The following is a 15,591-nucleotide window of genomic DNA, read 5'->3' as shown; positions in this document are numbered from 1 at the left end:
TAAATAGCGGGGTCCCCCAAGGATCTGCACTGGGACATTCAGAAATAATTTAGAAAAGGAGGTAAACTGTGAAGTAGAAAATTTTTCAGAGGGTACAAAATTACTCAACATAGTTAAGTCCAAAGCAGACTGTGAAGAGTTGCAAAGGGTTCTCACTAAAGTGTGTGACTGGGCAACAAAATGGCAGAGAAAATTCAATGTTAATAAATGCAAAGTAATGCACATTGGAAAAAATAATCCCAACTATACATACAAAATTATGAGGTCTAAATTAACTGTTTCCACTCAAGATGTTGGAGTCATCATGAATAGATTTCTGAAAACATCTGTTCAATGTGCAGCAGTATTCAAAAAACTAACAGAATGTAAGGAACTATTAGGAAAGGGATAGATAAGACAGAAAATATCATAATGTCCCTAAATAAATCCCTGGGTCACTCACACCTTGAATACTGCATACAATTCTAGGCATCTCATTGCAAAAAAAGATATTGGAATTGGAAAAAGTACAGAGAAGGGCAACAAAAATGATTAGTGGTAGGGAACAGTTTCCAAATGGAGAGAGATTAAAAAGACTGTGACTGTTCAGCTTGGAAAACAGATGACTAAAGGGGATATGATAGAGGTCTATAAATTCACAAATGGTGGAAAGTGAATAAGGAAGTTTTATATACCCCTTCCTAGAACACCTGAACTAGGTGAAATTAGCTAAATTCATGGAGGATAGGTCCATCAATGGTTATTCGCCAAGATGGTCAGAGTACTGATCCCATACTCCTGGCAGGCAGAGGTTTAGGGACACCCAAAGCTGGGACTTGCTAGTTACCCTGTTCTGTTCTTTCTGAAGCATCCGGCAGTGGTCAATGTCAGAAGCCAGGGTACGGGGCTAGATAGACCATTTGTCTGACGCAGTACGGCCATTGTTATGTTCTTATCTCAAATATTTCTGAAATTCCTATCATTAAGAGCTAAAAGTACAAACATCTATTCAACTAATGGAGAATCTTCATTACTTGTAGCAGTATTAGGATCTTTGCCCTCTGGGAGCAATGCAATCATGTTTAGCCCCTCTGTACACCATACATGATCAATTACAAGTTGGTTGGTGTAGTTTGGGCAAAATCATATTTTAAAGTATGGCTGCTTCTGTTTTAGCACTTCCATCTCAAATATTGTGCTTTTTTCCTCATACCTTCCAAAAACGTATGTTATGGTGTTAATATCTGCAAAATATCAGGTGGCCTGGCTTTGGCTAAGTAGTGGGGGTGGGGGGGAAGTCATACTTACAATAGGAAGTTTATTTTAGCTTTAGCTATGGAAGAGTTTTGTGCCACAGACAAAATACAAGAAAATAGAAAGCATTCATCATTCAGAAGGAGCATATGCATCATTAATATCTACTCAAAAAAGCTAAAACCTAGTAAGCTACTGTTCCATTTAAATGGAAGGCCTTTTATTTTATACCCAAAAGTCTTCACACCAAATTAAAAAATAACTATCGACATTTGTGTCTTTTCAAGCGGTCTATAAATGGATTAATTGTTCTTGACCAAGATGACTGTCTCAAACAAAAGTCATCTACTTTCCACAGGAACCTGCTACAGGAATTCAATGTTGTATACTAACAGGCATCGGATTCACTCAAAATCTGGCTCTCCAGGAAGAGAGTGAGTATCTTCAACTTCTGAGTCCAACATAAGTCTATGGCTCTATTTTGGTGAATAGGCAGTATCCACAGGGATTGTTTTTATCTCCAAAAACTCTTGCAGGTGTTCACAGAAGGTACTGACAGACCAAAGCAGCATATACAAATCAAATTCCATTCTTGTGCTGAATGACACACTTAAGTTTAATTGTTATCAGCAGTAGAGAACATTTTTTTCTCTGAGAATAGCCTGTGCATTTTGCTTTAATAAATTCCTAAGCACTTTGACTAAAATTATTAGGCACTACAGTTAATTAGTCTAACTTTTTTCTTCCAGGCTTACTTTTACTGATACAGCTGAAACAATTAGATTCACCAAGAGAAATGGGCAACATCTTTTCATACCATATTTCCCATAACACTTAGCTTCCTGCTGCAAATCACAAAACAGCCAACAGATGCATTTTGTTTTCTTCTTGCACACACATGCAAGCAATTCTTCTTCAAGGGCAAAAGTAACATTTTTTCCTCCTATTGTAGTTCGTCATAGTCTGTCACCATTTAAAATTCTACGTTACTGAACTAAATGGTTGGAGGGGGGTGTTTTGTTTTGTTACTAAGAATCTTCCATATCACTCGCAACTATCCAAAACACAAACAGCATACATCACACAAGTTCTTGGGTAGGAAAGGAGGTTTGAAGTTTACACCATGAACAAGGCAATGACAGATTGTTAATAAAAGGTAATAGTGTAAACCCTGCAGATAAGGTGAGGACCTTGCAATTATCTTCCCGGCAACTGCATAAGCCAGCCCTTATTCTGGATTTAAGGCTGTTAGAAAGTTGTGGGGGGGTTTTGTTTTGTAATTTTCCCCTTTTTGTTTCAGCAGTAAAATGCAAAGTAAATAGACTTTAGTGTCATGTTTTTTTGCTGGCATGTTTCCACAGCCAATTCCATTCATGCAGAAAAGGTATGAAATTCCATCATTCGAGCATGACATCTCAAAATTCAAACTTAATGAGAGCTTTGGCAGCTTCTGTCGAAGGCAGACAGTGATTAACAAAACACTTCAGAGTACAAGGCACAGCAGTGCTCAAAGAAAACAGTGATGATCTCCACTTAATTGTAGAAAAGCCCAAAGCATCTGCCAGCAGAGGAGAGCTAGAGCCATAAGGAGCTATTGCTCAGATAGGCTGTCATCTCCAGAGATCAACAACCATATGCTCAGCTCAAGCGCAAACTCCAAAGAAGTTAATTTTCTGACAAAATACAGGGATAAATATGACATTCAAACAAGTGTGCTCACTCATCCTGAACACACATTCATCTGTACATATCAGATTTATGCATCGTTTAAACACAAGCAAATATAATTTGTTTGGAACACAAACACTGCTGTATGAGCACAGGTATAATTAATCTTTGTCCGCTCCACAGGTTCTTGTGTTCTCCTGGTTAACCATGCTTACAGTAAACTTTTGATGAATGGAATTGGTTACTTGTTGCATTCCACCTACTGTATACTATATAAAATATAATACTATCCTTCCTAGCTACCTGGAACAAATATTTTTATTTCAACCTCAGCTGAAACAATAGATTTTAGCCAGTGTTTTATGGCAGCATGAAGTTCATTTCCAACTGCCTGGGAAAGCTGAGGGACCTTGAGCAAACTCACCTGGCAAGCAAGCAAGATTAGTTTTTAAGAAAAAAGGTAATCAAAGCTTAAAAGTACAGAGAAATCTCAATAAAAGTCTATGAGGATATTAACTCTTTCATGCTCATTCTAAGCAATTGGACGCAATTAACTCTTTCATGCTCATTCTAAGCAATTGTTTCTTGACTTTAGCAAAGCTTTTGACACGGTCTCCCATAGTATTCTTGTCAGCAAGTTAAGGAAGTATGGGCTGGATGAATGCACTATAAGGTGGGTAGAAAGCTGGCTAGATTGTCGGGCTCAACGGGTAGTGATCAATGGCTCCATGTCTAGTTGGCAGCCGGTATCAAGTGGAGTGCCCCAAGGGTCGGTCCTGGGGCCGGTTTTATTCAATATCTTCATAAATGATCTGGAGGATGGTGTGGATTGCACTCTCAGCAAATTTGCGGATGATACTAAACTGGGAGGAGTGGTAGATACGCTGGAGGGGAGGGATAGGATACAGAAGGACCTAGACCAATTGGAAGATTGGGCCAAAAGGAATCTGATGAGGTTCAATAAGGATAAGTGCAGGGTCCTGCACTTAGGACGGAAGAACCCAATGCACAGCTACAGACTAGGGACCGAATGGCTAGGCAGCAGTTCTGCGGAAAAGGACCTAGGGGTGACAGTGGACGAGAAGCTGGATATGAGTCAGCAGTGTGCCCTTGTTGCCAAGAAGGCCAATGGCATTTTGGGATGTATAAGTAGGGGCATAGCGAGCAGATCGAGGGACGTGATCGTTCCCCTCTATTCGACATTGGTGAGGCCTCATCTGGAGTACTGTGTCCAGTTTTGGGCCCCACACTTCAAGAAGGATGTGGATAAATTGGAGAGAGTCCAGCGAAGGGCAACAAAAATGATCAGGGGACTGGAACACATGAGTTATGAGGAGAGGCTGAGGGAGCTGGGATTGTTTAGCCTGCAGAAGAGAAGAATGAGGGGGGATTTGATAGCTGCTTTCAACTACCTGAAAGGGGGTTCCAAAGAGGATGGCTCTAGACTGTTCTCAATGGTAGCAGATGACAGAACGAGGAGTAATGGTCTCAAGTTGCAGTGGGGGAGGTTTAGATTGGATATTAGGAAAAACTTTTTCACTAAGAGGGTGGTGAAACACTGGAATGCGTTACCTAGGGAGGTGGTAGAATCTCCTTCCTTAGAGGTTTTTAAGGTCAGGCTTGACAAAGCCCTGGCTGGGATGATTTAACTGGGAATTGGTCCTGCTTTGAGCAGGGGGTTGGACTAGATGACCTTCTGGGGTCCCTTCCAACCCTGATATTCTATGATTCTATGATTCTATGACGTATCCTATTAAAAAATCAGATGCCTGCAGGGCAAGGAATTAATGGAAGGGAATGGGGATTACAAAAGGTGATTTAATAGAAAAACCTATTATTGAATATAAAGTGGAAAAATACTTTCAGTCTAAGGCTGTGTCTACCAAGGCAAAAAGTGTTTTAACAAACAATTGGCTGGAATGCCTTCCCCTGGCAATATCTTGCTCTTCCCAAGATATCTGCCCTGGTATTTTAGAAACATTGGTTGTACCAGCTGGGTTTCAACACCTGGGATGAAGTCTTTAGCACAGGTCCAGTTAAACCAATGCAAACTAAAATAGCTTCTCCTCTGCATGAATGGTAAATCACAAGCGTTCAGACTGTTCCATTCTTACCACTTGTATCCTGGAGTTGCCCCCAAACTCCCGGCTCCCAGTATAAAGTACTATGGAGCAGGCACTTCAAGAACCCACAATGTCCTGGGCAAGCCATGTTTGTAAGTCACACTTGCTTGTTAACTCTTTGCAATGATGAGTGTGACAAGCAACCATTTAACACAATCAGCATCCCTGAAACCTTCTTTACTACACAAAGTTTAGTAAACTGATGTGCAACAAGCTTTTTACATGGATCTGCAGTTTGACCCAAACTGGGCCTTTCTGCAAAAACTGTTGTTTGCTTTTGTATCTGCAAGCAAGCTGGTAGCGGTTACTTCTTTGAGATAATCCATAACTGCAAGCAAGCAAGCAAATAAGAAAATAAATGCTCTGGCACACAGTGGACTTCACAACAGGCCCGTTTCTTGTTCAAGAATGCCTGTTCTCATTATCACAACTGGTAGGTGTTTTCAGATATTAAAAACATTTAGGTATCGATAATCTTGTCTGGAATTAAGCAGCCACAGGTAATAAAGTACAAAACTATTCAGCGCTAGTGAGTTATATGTAGAAAAGTTACTTTGATCTTATCAAATCTGACAACAGCTCTTGCTATTCCAATGGTTTGATCAGGAAGAGATCGTGAGCATTTACTGATGGATTGTTCATTAGTAGGAGAAGCATTCTCAGGCTGGCAATAAGACTAAACCTGCATTCTTTGTTAGGAAGTCCTTCAGTGATACTCTACACAACAATAGAACCAAACATCATTATCAGCATGTCTCTTTATCTGGCCAGTGTTTATTATCTCAGAACTTGCCATGCCTGCAGGAGGAAGACCCATTGCTATGGCTGTTGTCATTAACTTGCTCTTTTTTTATTGCAAATTTTTCATTATGTTTGAAGAAAACAAACTGTGGTAGACTACTAGCCTCTAGCAGTATCCTATGGCCTGAGGAAACGGCCTAGGAAAATGAGGGGGGGGGGAACACAAAGAAAGAAAGAAAATCACTCAGAATTCCATTGCTTGGGCTGCGATGGTGGTAGAAATATGCACTAACATGTATAATGAATTTCAAGTAGTACAATATTGCAAGAGCTGTGTTTATTTGTAACTCTAGGAACATAGAAACAGAGCATAGAACTGCATTGAGAGAGACAATCTTAGCAACTTCCTTGATCCCTGTCCTCAAGAGCTTCCTGACTGTTGCTGGATCTTTTCTTACTATTTAGGAAATTGTAAACTTCATTTTTCATTTCAACTGAAAACAGCATTTAATGTGAGATGTGAAGACTTCAGTTGTATTTTCAGTTGCAGTACACTCACTGTTGACTTCCTACTGGAGCAGACTACTTTCTTGAAGAGTGTGGAAGAACACCAGCAGAGGAAACAGTACTTAGTACAGTCACAATATATAAATAGCTCTGCTGAGAACAAAACAAAGGCTCTGTTATGCTATCACGCAGCAGAGCCAATAACATACAAAATAAAAATCTCTGCCAACTGCATAGAAAATATAGTCAGTGTTGTGCCATTGCTCTCAATGGGCTGTTTTTTATGTGCTGCACAGTTTGCAAGAGATGAAGCCAATGAAAGTCCACCACACCCCAAAACAACAAATCCTCAATAAAAAGAAAATTCCCATTTAAACAAAAATCTGGCAATATAACAATACTAGCATTCCTTCTCCAGCAAATTCTTTCAACGCACTTGAAAGGCAACATGAATTCAATTTATAAGCTTTTAAAATTATATTGCATGCTTACCTTTATTTAACTAAATGCATGGAATGTGAGGTTGCCTGTCTTATTTACCATGTCAAAACTGATCTGGTATAATAGCTATAAGGATATCAAAGAAATCAGGTGAAAATGTTGTGGTGTGAAAAGGAAGGAAGAACACATTTCTTAAGGCCCTGATTCAAGAAAGCATTTAAGTACATGCTTCACTACATATATGATGAGTTTAATTAAAGTCAGTACAACCACATGTGCTTAATGTGAAGTACCTCCTTAAGGACTTTAGGTCAGATTCTGTCACTCTTAGTAGTTGATTTCAGTTGAACTACAGTACTTAAAGAGTGAGGTAGTAATCAAGATGAGTAAGAGTGACAGAATGTGGACCTTGGGTAGCAAGTTTCCCACTTGGATTAACATGGCCAAATTTCTAAACAGAAAGAACAGGCATACTCACAAAAATGAATGCACACTTCTATCTCCTGAAAAAACAAAAAACAAACAAAACACCACCTTACATTCAATGAGCATGTAACCACAAGTCTGCATGTGCACATGCATAAAAGTAGGCTCTACCTGGTAGAATGGGGCAAACGATTGTGTATGTGTGAATTACAAATAGGGCTTGTAATAGCATTCAACTGAAAACTTAGAGCCCATCCTATTCTACAAGTAAGCATATGAGTAGTTCCTTTAACATCAGTAGATTTACTCCCCCAAATTATTCATGTGTTTAAGTATTTCTAGGACTGGGGCCTTAAATGTAGAGCTGTAAACTTGTTCAATAAGGAATATAAAGCATTGTCTGAGTAGTGCTCATGATGAACAAGGTAGCTCTACAATGAATTTTGCAGCTCCCCAATTCTGAGATTAGCTAGGGGCTGATTTGACCACAACATAAATTAGAGCAGTCGCTAGGCTATTCTAACTTATGTCTGGCTGCCCTCAGCCCCCGGAGGCTGTTCCAGGAGCAGGGAATAGCTGAAGTGAAGAGGCACTGTAATCATGCCCTTTTCCATAGCCACATCATCTACACCAAGGGCTGAGATGAGGTGGCATCTCCATATTCCTTGGAAGAGAGATGAAAAAGATGACCAAACTTGGGTGGGGGGAAATGGCCCCATTAAAGACTAGGGCAAAGCTCCCATGAAGCCAAGATTTCACCCTAGATCTCTTCTTTTAAGATGTGTAATTTTTATGTTTTTATTATTTGATGGGGGGAAAATAATCTCATACCTCTTTTCCCACCAACCCTCTAACTAGGTGACATGCAGACCAAGGTCTAATAGTAATCATACAGTATCATTTTACCAGTTCTGTGGTCTCCTGTGCTTTAAGATATGTTTTTCTTAAATGAGAAAAGAGAAATATGTTGTGATGCTCCCCAGGGGTACACAATGTTGTGCTGCAATTCATCACCATCTCCCCTTAGCATGATGAAGTCTTGTCTGTGCCAGCTGTGGGTCAACTCCCTGAAACCACCAGACTGCCAACACAAGAACTGTCTGCTCACCCTCCCTGTATAGGTTAGCAGTAGGCAGACACTCTGAATTCCCCAAGCATTCCCTGCAGTGTCCAGCCCCTTATCCACTCAACACTCTCAGAATTTCCAGGCCTGCTGTTCCCAAAGGAATAGTAGACACCAGTTTGTAAGGTTCAACCCCAGGATCACCACTTTTCTTAAAACCACAGCACTTAAATATAATTGTAGTGAAAACAAGGATAAGTTTATCATCAAACAACAGAGATTTCTAGTGACCGTAAGTACAACTATTGAAAACAAAGTCATAACATGCTCTCTAGAAACTAAACTAACAAGTTAAGCTTCTTCAGACAGGTAGTTCACACCCAAAATTCTCTCCAACGTTTTCAGCCAGGCCTTCTGAGACTCCACTTTCATGAAACAAACTCGCTGTCTATTTACTTCCTAGGTAAAGGATGCCAGCGTGCCTTCATTGGCCCCCAAGTATGCTGCAGAAGACCTTTGACGTGCACCTCAAGTTAGGACTCCTACTCCCACCTAGTGCTTAGCTCCCCATTACACACTCTCTCAAGTTTTCACAATCCTTCATTAGCATTCGTTTCAGACTGGGGAGAGAGGCCCATTGTGAACTATACAATACTTAACTTATATGTGGACAAACAGGTAGATAAATATGTTTTGTCTGTTTTTCACCTTTGCTGGTGAGCCTAGACACAGACCTTAACAACTTATTTTTCAGTGTAAATACTAACTCCTTACACAGCATCCATGCATGCATTTCATAATAATACTGATGACCAGGGTGATGCTGGCTTTTATTTGACAAGCGTTGGTGAACTAGAATGTGTGTCCCAGAGCTAGGAGATCACCATAAACTTTATGTATCCCCATCTGTGCTCCTTCCCAATTGACTAAGAGGTTCCTAAGTCATATTTCCTCTTAGCTAAGTATTTTTTTCTTAGGTTAGTCTCTTAACCAGACAAACAAGTGAAGAGACCTTAGAGAGTATTATTCACCAGAGTTCGAAATAGTAGCAAGCTCCAGTGAAGTACTGAATTGTGAACATTATAGATACAAAGCAAAGTATTTACAGTAGCATTGGGGTGCTCCACCTATTATAGTAAATTGCAGGTCTATTAATTTATTTGAATGTTAAACATATCTTTAGGCAAAGGACTCCTAAAATTACCTAATTCAGAGAGCCTGACTTTAGCATACATTTAATTATGAAGCAAACCAGAAAACTGGGCTCTTAAGTGTGCTGTAGTTTTGTTCTGTGTATGCAATTAACTTGATAAATAAAATATTAGATTTTATATTTACAGTTAAATGAGATTTTAAACTCAGTAGGCTCCTCAACTGAAATTAACTATTCACTAGTAACAAAATAAGAAATTCTTCACTGTGTTGCACAATAGTGCAGAAAAGCTAATTGAAATTCTTCTTTTAGAATGACATCTTTTACCGAATGTTCAATTTGTTGATGGGAAGTTGTGTAAATGCTTAAAACCGATTAGGCAAAGTTTTTAACATTTACCCTCTAAAAACTTTCATTCTCTCATGGAATTCTTTCCTTTCACATGCTCATGAAAAGTAGTGTTTTCCCCTCATGTTAATTTAATTTTATTTTTAAAAGTGTTACTAGAACTAAGCAAATTCTGCTAGTTTGTCTCATTTTAACATATTTAAATAAATTCATTCCTTGTGAAAAATGTGGAATAGAAAGCTTTTATGTATACCACAGACATGACATGTAATGAAATGCAAGCTTCTAGATTTTATTCCAATGTGCATCTATCCTGGTCACCAGTGTGCTAGCGGTAATGGTGGCTTTTGTGGCACAGATCGAGAGCACAAATCTATTTCACACAAATCATTAGGCAGCCCAAAGTGCTTAGCTTATTTTGTATTTTAAAAAAAAACACTTTTTTAGCAAGATAGAATTACTTATCAACCTGGATGTTTATTTAATGATCTCACTTCACACAGGAAAAAAAATTATTTTCTCAACCCTAACTGTGGTATACCCTATTGTCTACAGTAATGTGTCTAATCAATAATGCATACATACAAGGATCGAGAGATTGTTGCCAAAAGAACCTTTACATCTCAGTTAGTATTTCATTAATATTTTTGCCATATTGAATGTATTATTGTCCATTCACTGTTCTTCTGAATCATAGTAAACAATAGCAAGATAAATATTGGGTTGTAATCTCTCCACTAAAGCCATCACTCGTGCTCCTACTTTATTGAATATGTTTGCCACCAACTGAAACTTGGTATTTTCAATTAACAAGCTCATAAAAAATATGTATCCCTTGGAGTTTCACCCTCTAAATTTCATTTTCAAATCACCTCAGAACTCTAACCATAACGCATCTGAAGCCACTTGGTTGTGCTTTATTTTAGAATAACCGGCCTGCACCTTTAAGGGGGGCGGGGGGGAGGTATTTGGCTGGCTGGCCAAATGAAGGAAACAGTGCTTTCTGGCAGGTGTGGAGGGAGGGAATGAAAACTGTTGCAAAAGGGTCAGCATGGTTGCTGACTCATCCCCTAAGAATGCAGGGTTTAAAAGGGACAGCTCTGTGCCTGAAGCCTCCCTTTTACACAGAGCAGGCTGAAGCAGGACCCACCCTTCCTCCCCTTTAGGTGGTAAAATACCAGGTTTGGTCAAGACTTGCTGTGGGCATTACACTAGCTGCCCCTTTTCACGGGGGCTGGGAAGGAATTTTCCCTTACCACCATATTGGCTTGGGTGCAGTTGGAGCTTTTTCACCTTCTTCACAGCAGGTTCAGAAAGGGCTCAGTTCATGCCTGGCATGATGGGCGGTAGGCTATGTCGCAACTCATTATTTAAGTGTGGGGCAGATATCCAGTAGAAATACTCCATAGGGAAGGCGTACAGTGACCGGATAAATGGCATAGAAAAGGAGTTAAAAAGAGGTGTTCATTAAAGGAACAAATGGGGGTGGTTGGGGAGTCCTATGATTGGTGTGGCGTGGAGCCAACCCCCATTCTTATAGCCCTCCTTAATCCTGCTACGAGGATGGAGGGGTGAGATGGTAAGGTCCCAGTGATGGATTTTGCTGGAGGGAAAAAGGGGGAGCTGGTGGAAGCCGCCCTGGGTAATTACAGAATAAACATGGGGTTACCTGCCCCGTACACTTATCTGCCGGGTAGTTGCTGCCTGATTAAATCCATGTCAAATGTCTCCTGTCCTTCTTTCAGTATAGCCAGACAATGAAACCATTGTGTTTTGTATGGTTTCCAGCAAATTATAGATAGACTGAATTTGGAAAAGATCTATTCATCATTTAGTAAACAGTCTTAGCAAACATGGTTCAACCTTTGGATTTAAAATAAAATCCTTAATCAGTTGAGGTGCATCAATAAAGTTTGTTATGTGTTCCTTACTATGGCACTGATTCTGCAGAGACTTATGTACATTTTCATAGCGCTTGTGATAAAAGAAGAGGGATAGTTCCCTCTTATGGACACCCAGCCAGTTAGCTATGAAGTCCCTCTTGGTGGCTGTTCTCTGCTTGCTTTACCTGAAAGGGTTAAAAAAAATCCCTAGGGAAAGGGAGTGGGCACCTGACCAAAAGAGCCAATGGGAAGGCTAGTATTTTTAAAATGGGGGGAAAAAAACTTCCTGTGTGTCTGTTGTGTTCTCCGGGAAAGAGGGGAACAGGGAGCAGTTATGCTATGAGAAGCTTTAAACCCGGTATGATTAAATCATCAGATCATACCTAGAACTACTTATTTGGAACTCCCAAATGTGTAAGTAGATCAGGAATGTTTAGAAAGACACTATGAGGTTTATTTTCAGCTTGTGGACTCCTCTGTACTAACCCCAAATGCTTTTTTGTTTTGCTTGTAACCTTTAATCTGGACCTCAAGGTTATTCCTGATGTTTAAATTTTGTAAGTGGGTTTTTTAAATCTAGCAAAAGCTTAAGTTCCAGATGTATTTTCTTTCTTCTAGTTTTTAAATAAAATTTACCTTTTTTAAGAACAGGATTGAATTTTTGGTGTCCTAAGGGTTTGGTGCATATGTTGTTTAATTAGCTGGAGGCAACAGCTGATTTCCTTTGTTTTTCTTTCTCAGCTCTTCCCCCGGGGGTGGTGGGGGTGAAAGGGCTTGAGGGCACCCCACAGGAATGAATTCCCAAGTGCGCCTTTCTGGTTTCAAAAGGTTTTTTTTTCTTTTCTTTTTTCTTTTTCCTTCTCATTTGGGTGGTGGCAACATCTACCTATCCAAGGTCAGAGAGAAACTGTAACATTGGGAGTTTAATACAAGCCTGTAGTGGCCAGTATTAATCTTTAGAATCCTTGGGGCCCCCACCTTCTGCACTCAAACTGCCAGAGTGGGGAATCAGCCTTGACAGTGCTTTTCAAAAGTTTCCCTCAGAAAAACTGTTTTCAATTGAAAATTGGGGTTTTGAGTAAGTGAATGTATTTTGCCAAAAAAAAAAAAAAAAAAAGCTGATTTCCACAGGAAAAAACTGATTGCTAGGTAAAAGCCCACAAAACTGATTTGTTAATCCAAAATATTTCAATTCAGATAGACACTCACAATGGGAGTGACAGCTATAGTTTGATTGGCTCATTACTCCCTTCTCTTCTATGGGCCAAGCTGCCAACTGGACTTTATCTCTCCTGATACACCATTGGAGATGCAGTCCAGCCAGGAAGCCCAGCCCATTGATGAGTGTAGGTACATGAGACCTTGAAACTACAATTTCTATGAAGAAAAGTGGCAGCATTTCCAAACTGAACAATTTCATTTCTGATTTTTGGAAGAGAAGGCAATTTTCTGAAGAAAGAAACTCCATGTGTCTTGACTCTAATTACTAACTTTAAGCATTTGAGTAGGCCTATTGAATTCAATGGGACTGATCACATGCTTAAATAAATCATGTGCTTAAATCTCTGCAGGATCAAAGCCTATGATTTTAACCCTTTCGTGTGCCACACAAACTTCCATGATTACCTTCTTCTGTGTTTGTGTACAGTGGTTGGGTCCCTGAGGGCTACTGTAATGCAAAATAAAAACAGATTTAATTGCAGACTGCTCCTAGAAGGGCAATGGAGCAGGATTGCAGAAACACCTGACAATAGTTCCATTTGCTCAAATATATGGTTGTGCTATAAGAAACAGACCATTTTTAATGTTATCAGATTAATTTGTTTTAATTACAAACTGAAGACTCAAATTGGGAAGGGAGATAGGAAGAGATTACACCTAAAAAGGAAAAATGGACATACATTAAGAAGAGTCAAGATATAATGTGGGGAGAATTTCCAGCCTCTGAGTCAACTCAAAGTTTGCTTATACAAGGTCAAATTATTTTCTCAGTTACACATGTGTAAATCCAGAGTAAATCCGTTGAAGTAAGAGTTGCATATGCTTATTCAATCTGAATTTGCCCTTCCACTAAATTGGAGAGTTTATTAAAAATAATCAGAGGCCACATGATGTAGTGGATCAGACATTCAGGAGACCTAGGTTCTATTCCCAATCTGCCACTGACCTGCTGTCTGACTTTGAGTAAGTAACTTCACCTCTCTGCATCCGTTTCATCTCCCACTCTTTGTCTGTCTTGTCTATTTAAAATGTAAGCTCTTCATAGCTCTCTTGTGTTTGTACAATGCCTATCAGAAAAGGGTCCTGATCTCAACTGGGGCCCAAGCACTACTGAAGTACAATAAAAATGAATTTTGGATTTAATTTGTAATTTGATAGTCCCTGCTTTTCTTGCTTAAAAGTAGGAGTGTGAACTTTTTTCTGTGATGGCAGCATAAAAAAACTGGACAGAAAGAATCATACTTTTCCCTAATAAAAATGCATAAATAATGCCTCTAAAGAGCCTTTTTAATAATGTTAAATATAAAAACTTGCCCATCTAGTTCTTCAGATATAACAAAACCAATGGATGTTTGAGCACAAGACTCCTTCACTAAACTCAAGATGATTGCTCATGCGAAAAAGGAACAATAAGCATTCTACAAAGAAAGAAATATAGAACAACTTACAAGTAGGTCCTCGGCTGGTGACTACATAGAATGCTTTGGAGTATCTCTGAAAGCCATGTCTTTTACATGACAATTTGTCTTTAACAGACAATTTTATCTGTTACTTTTATTTACTGTTCATACCATGTATGATCCTAAGCACTTACTGACAGAGGCTGCTAACATAATATGGATTTTTCTCTCAAGAAACAAGTTACATGGGGTAGAAACAAAATTAGAAAACTAGAAGTGGGCCTGAAGCAAACGCCCAGATCAGAATACCCCTACGAGTTATGCTAAAGGTTTGTTTAGAACCCAAATCTAGATCCAGACCATTTTGTAACTCAGAATTATCTTTATGTAGGGGGACTAAACCAAACCTCTGAGACTTAATGCCTTCAAACCTGAAGAATTCATAATCTGAATTTTGTAGCTCAGGTTTATTTCAATAGGAAGCAAGAAAACCCTACTTAGCCAGAATCCTGTAAATTGATTTAACAATTTAAAAAACAACAACACACCTTTCACTGCTCAACTCCAGTCTTCCACCATCTTCCCATCAATGAGCCATTTTGGTAGTTATCCCAGGTGTAAATCCTTAGCTCTCAGATAGGAGTCTGGCCTTATTACCTAAAGCCTTTTCACCTGGGTTGGGGTGGGCCCCCAGATACTTCAGTAAGCATTTGACTGACTGATTAAACCAGGGTAGAGCCTTTGCATTCTGTCACGTGCCAAATTAGGCACATAGTTAACAAGATTTATTTATAATTCAGCTGCACCAAGAGAACTATATCGTTTTTCATAGAATAGGTTCAGAGCACCCACTAAAGATTTGCTACAATAATAAAAACATAGCACCACCGGACACAGTGCCAAGGGATGACATTCAGGTTCTACAAACTAATTAAGCCACAACAGGATGTACATTAGTAGGCTCTTCATGAATTTATTAAAGTGGTTGATGAGAGAAAGCTGCTAGAAGCAGCAGCTGGGATCTCTACCTGGTTAGGAGCAGAAATAGCTAAAATAGGGATTGCTGCAATGGGGGAGAACTAGGGAAAATGGGGCCCAGAAGGGCCTATCTCCCCCTGCCGGAGCCAGAACTGTGCAGGGGAGACCCCATGTACACATATGCTCCTGGGAGGCACTAGGACTCAAAGTGTCTCCCCTCACCATCCCACTATGTGTGCAAGGGAGTAAGCAGCAAAGAAGAGCTAGTCACAATCTTCAGCCAGCTGGAGCAGAAGCACTCAAAGCAGGGACCCTTAGGAGAATTTTCTGTAGTTTTGACTGAACTTTCTCTTCCCTGTGCTGATTGGCTGTTTGCTCCAACCATCCCCCTCCCTTTCATAGTCTC

The sequence above is a fragment of the Lepidochelys kempii genome, chromosome 5 (genome assembly GCF_965140285.1).
Source record: "Lepidochelys kempii isolate rLepKem1 chromosome 5, rLepKem1.hap1, whole genome shotgun sequence".
Lineage (NCBI taxonomy): Eukaryota > Metazoa > Chordata > Testudines > Cheloniidae > Lepidochelys > Lepidochelys kempii.
Note: the sequence above shows the minus strand (reverse complement) of the source record.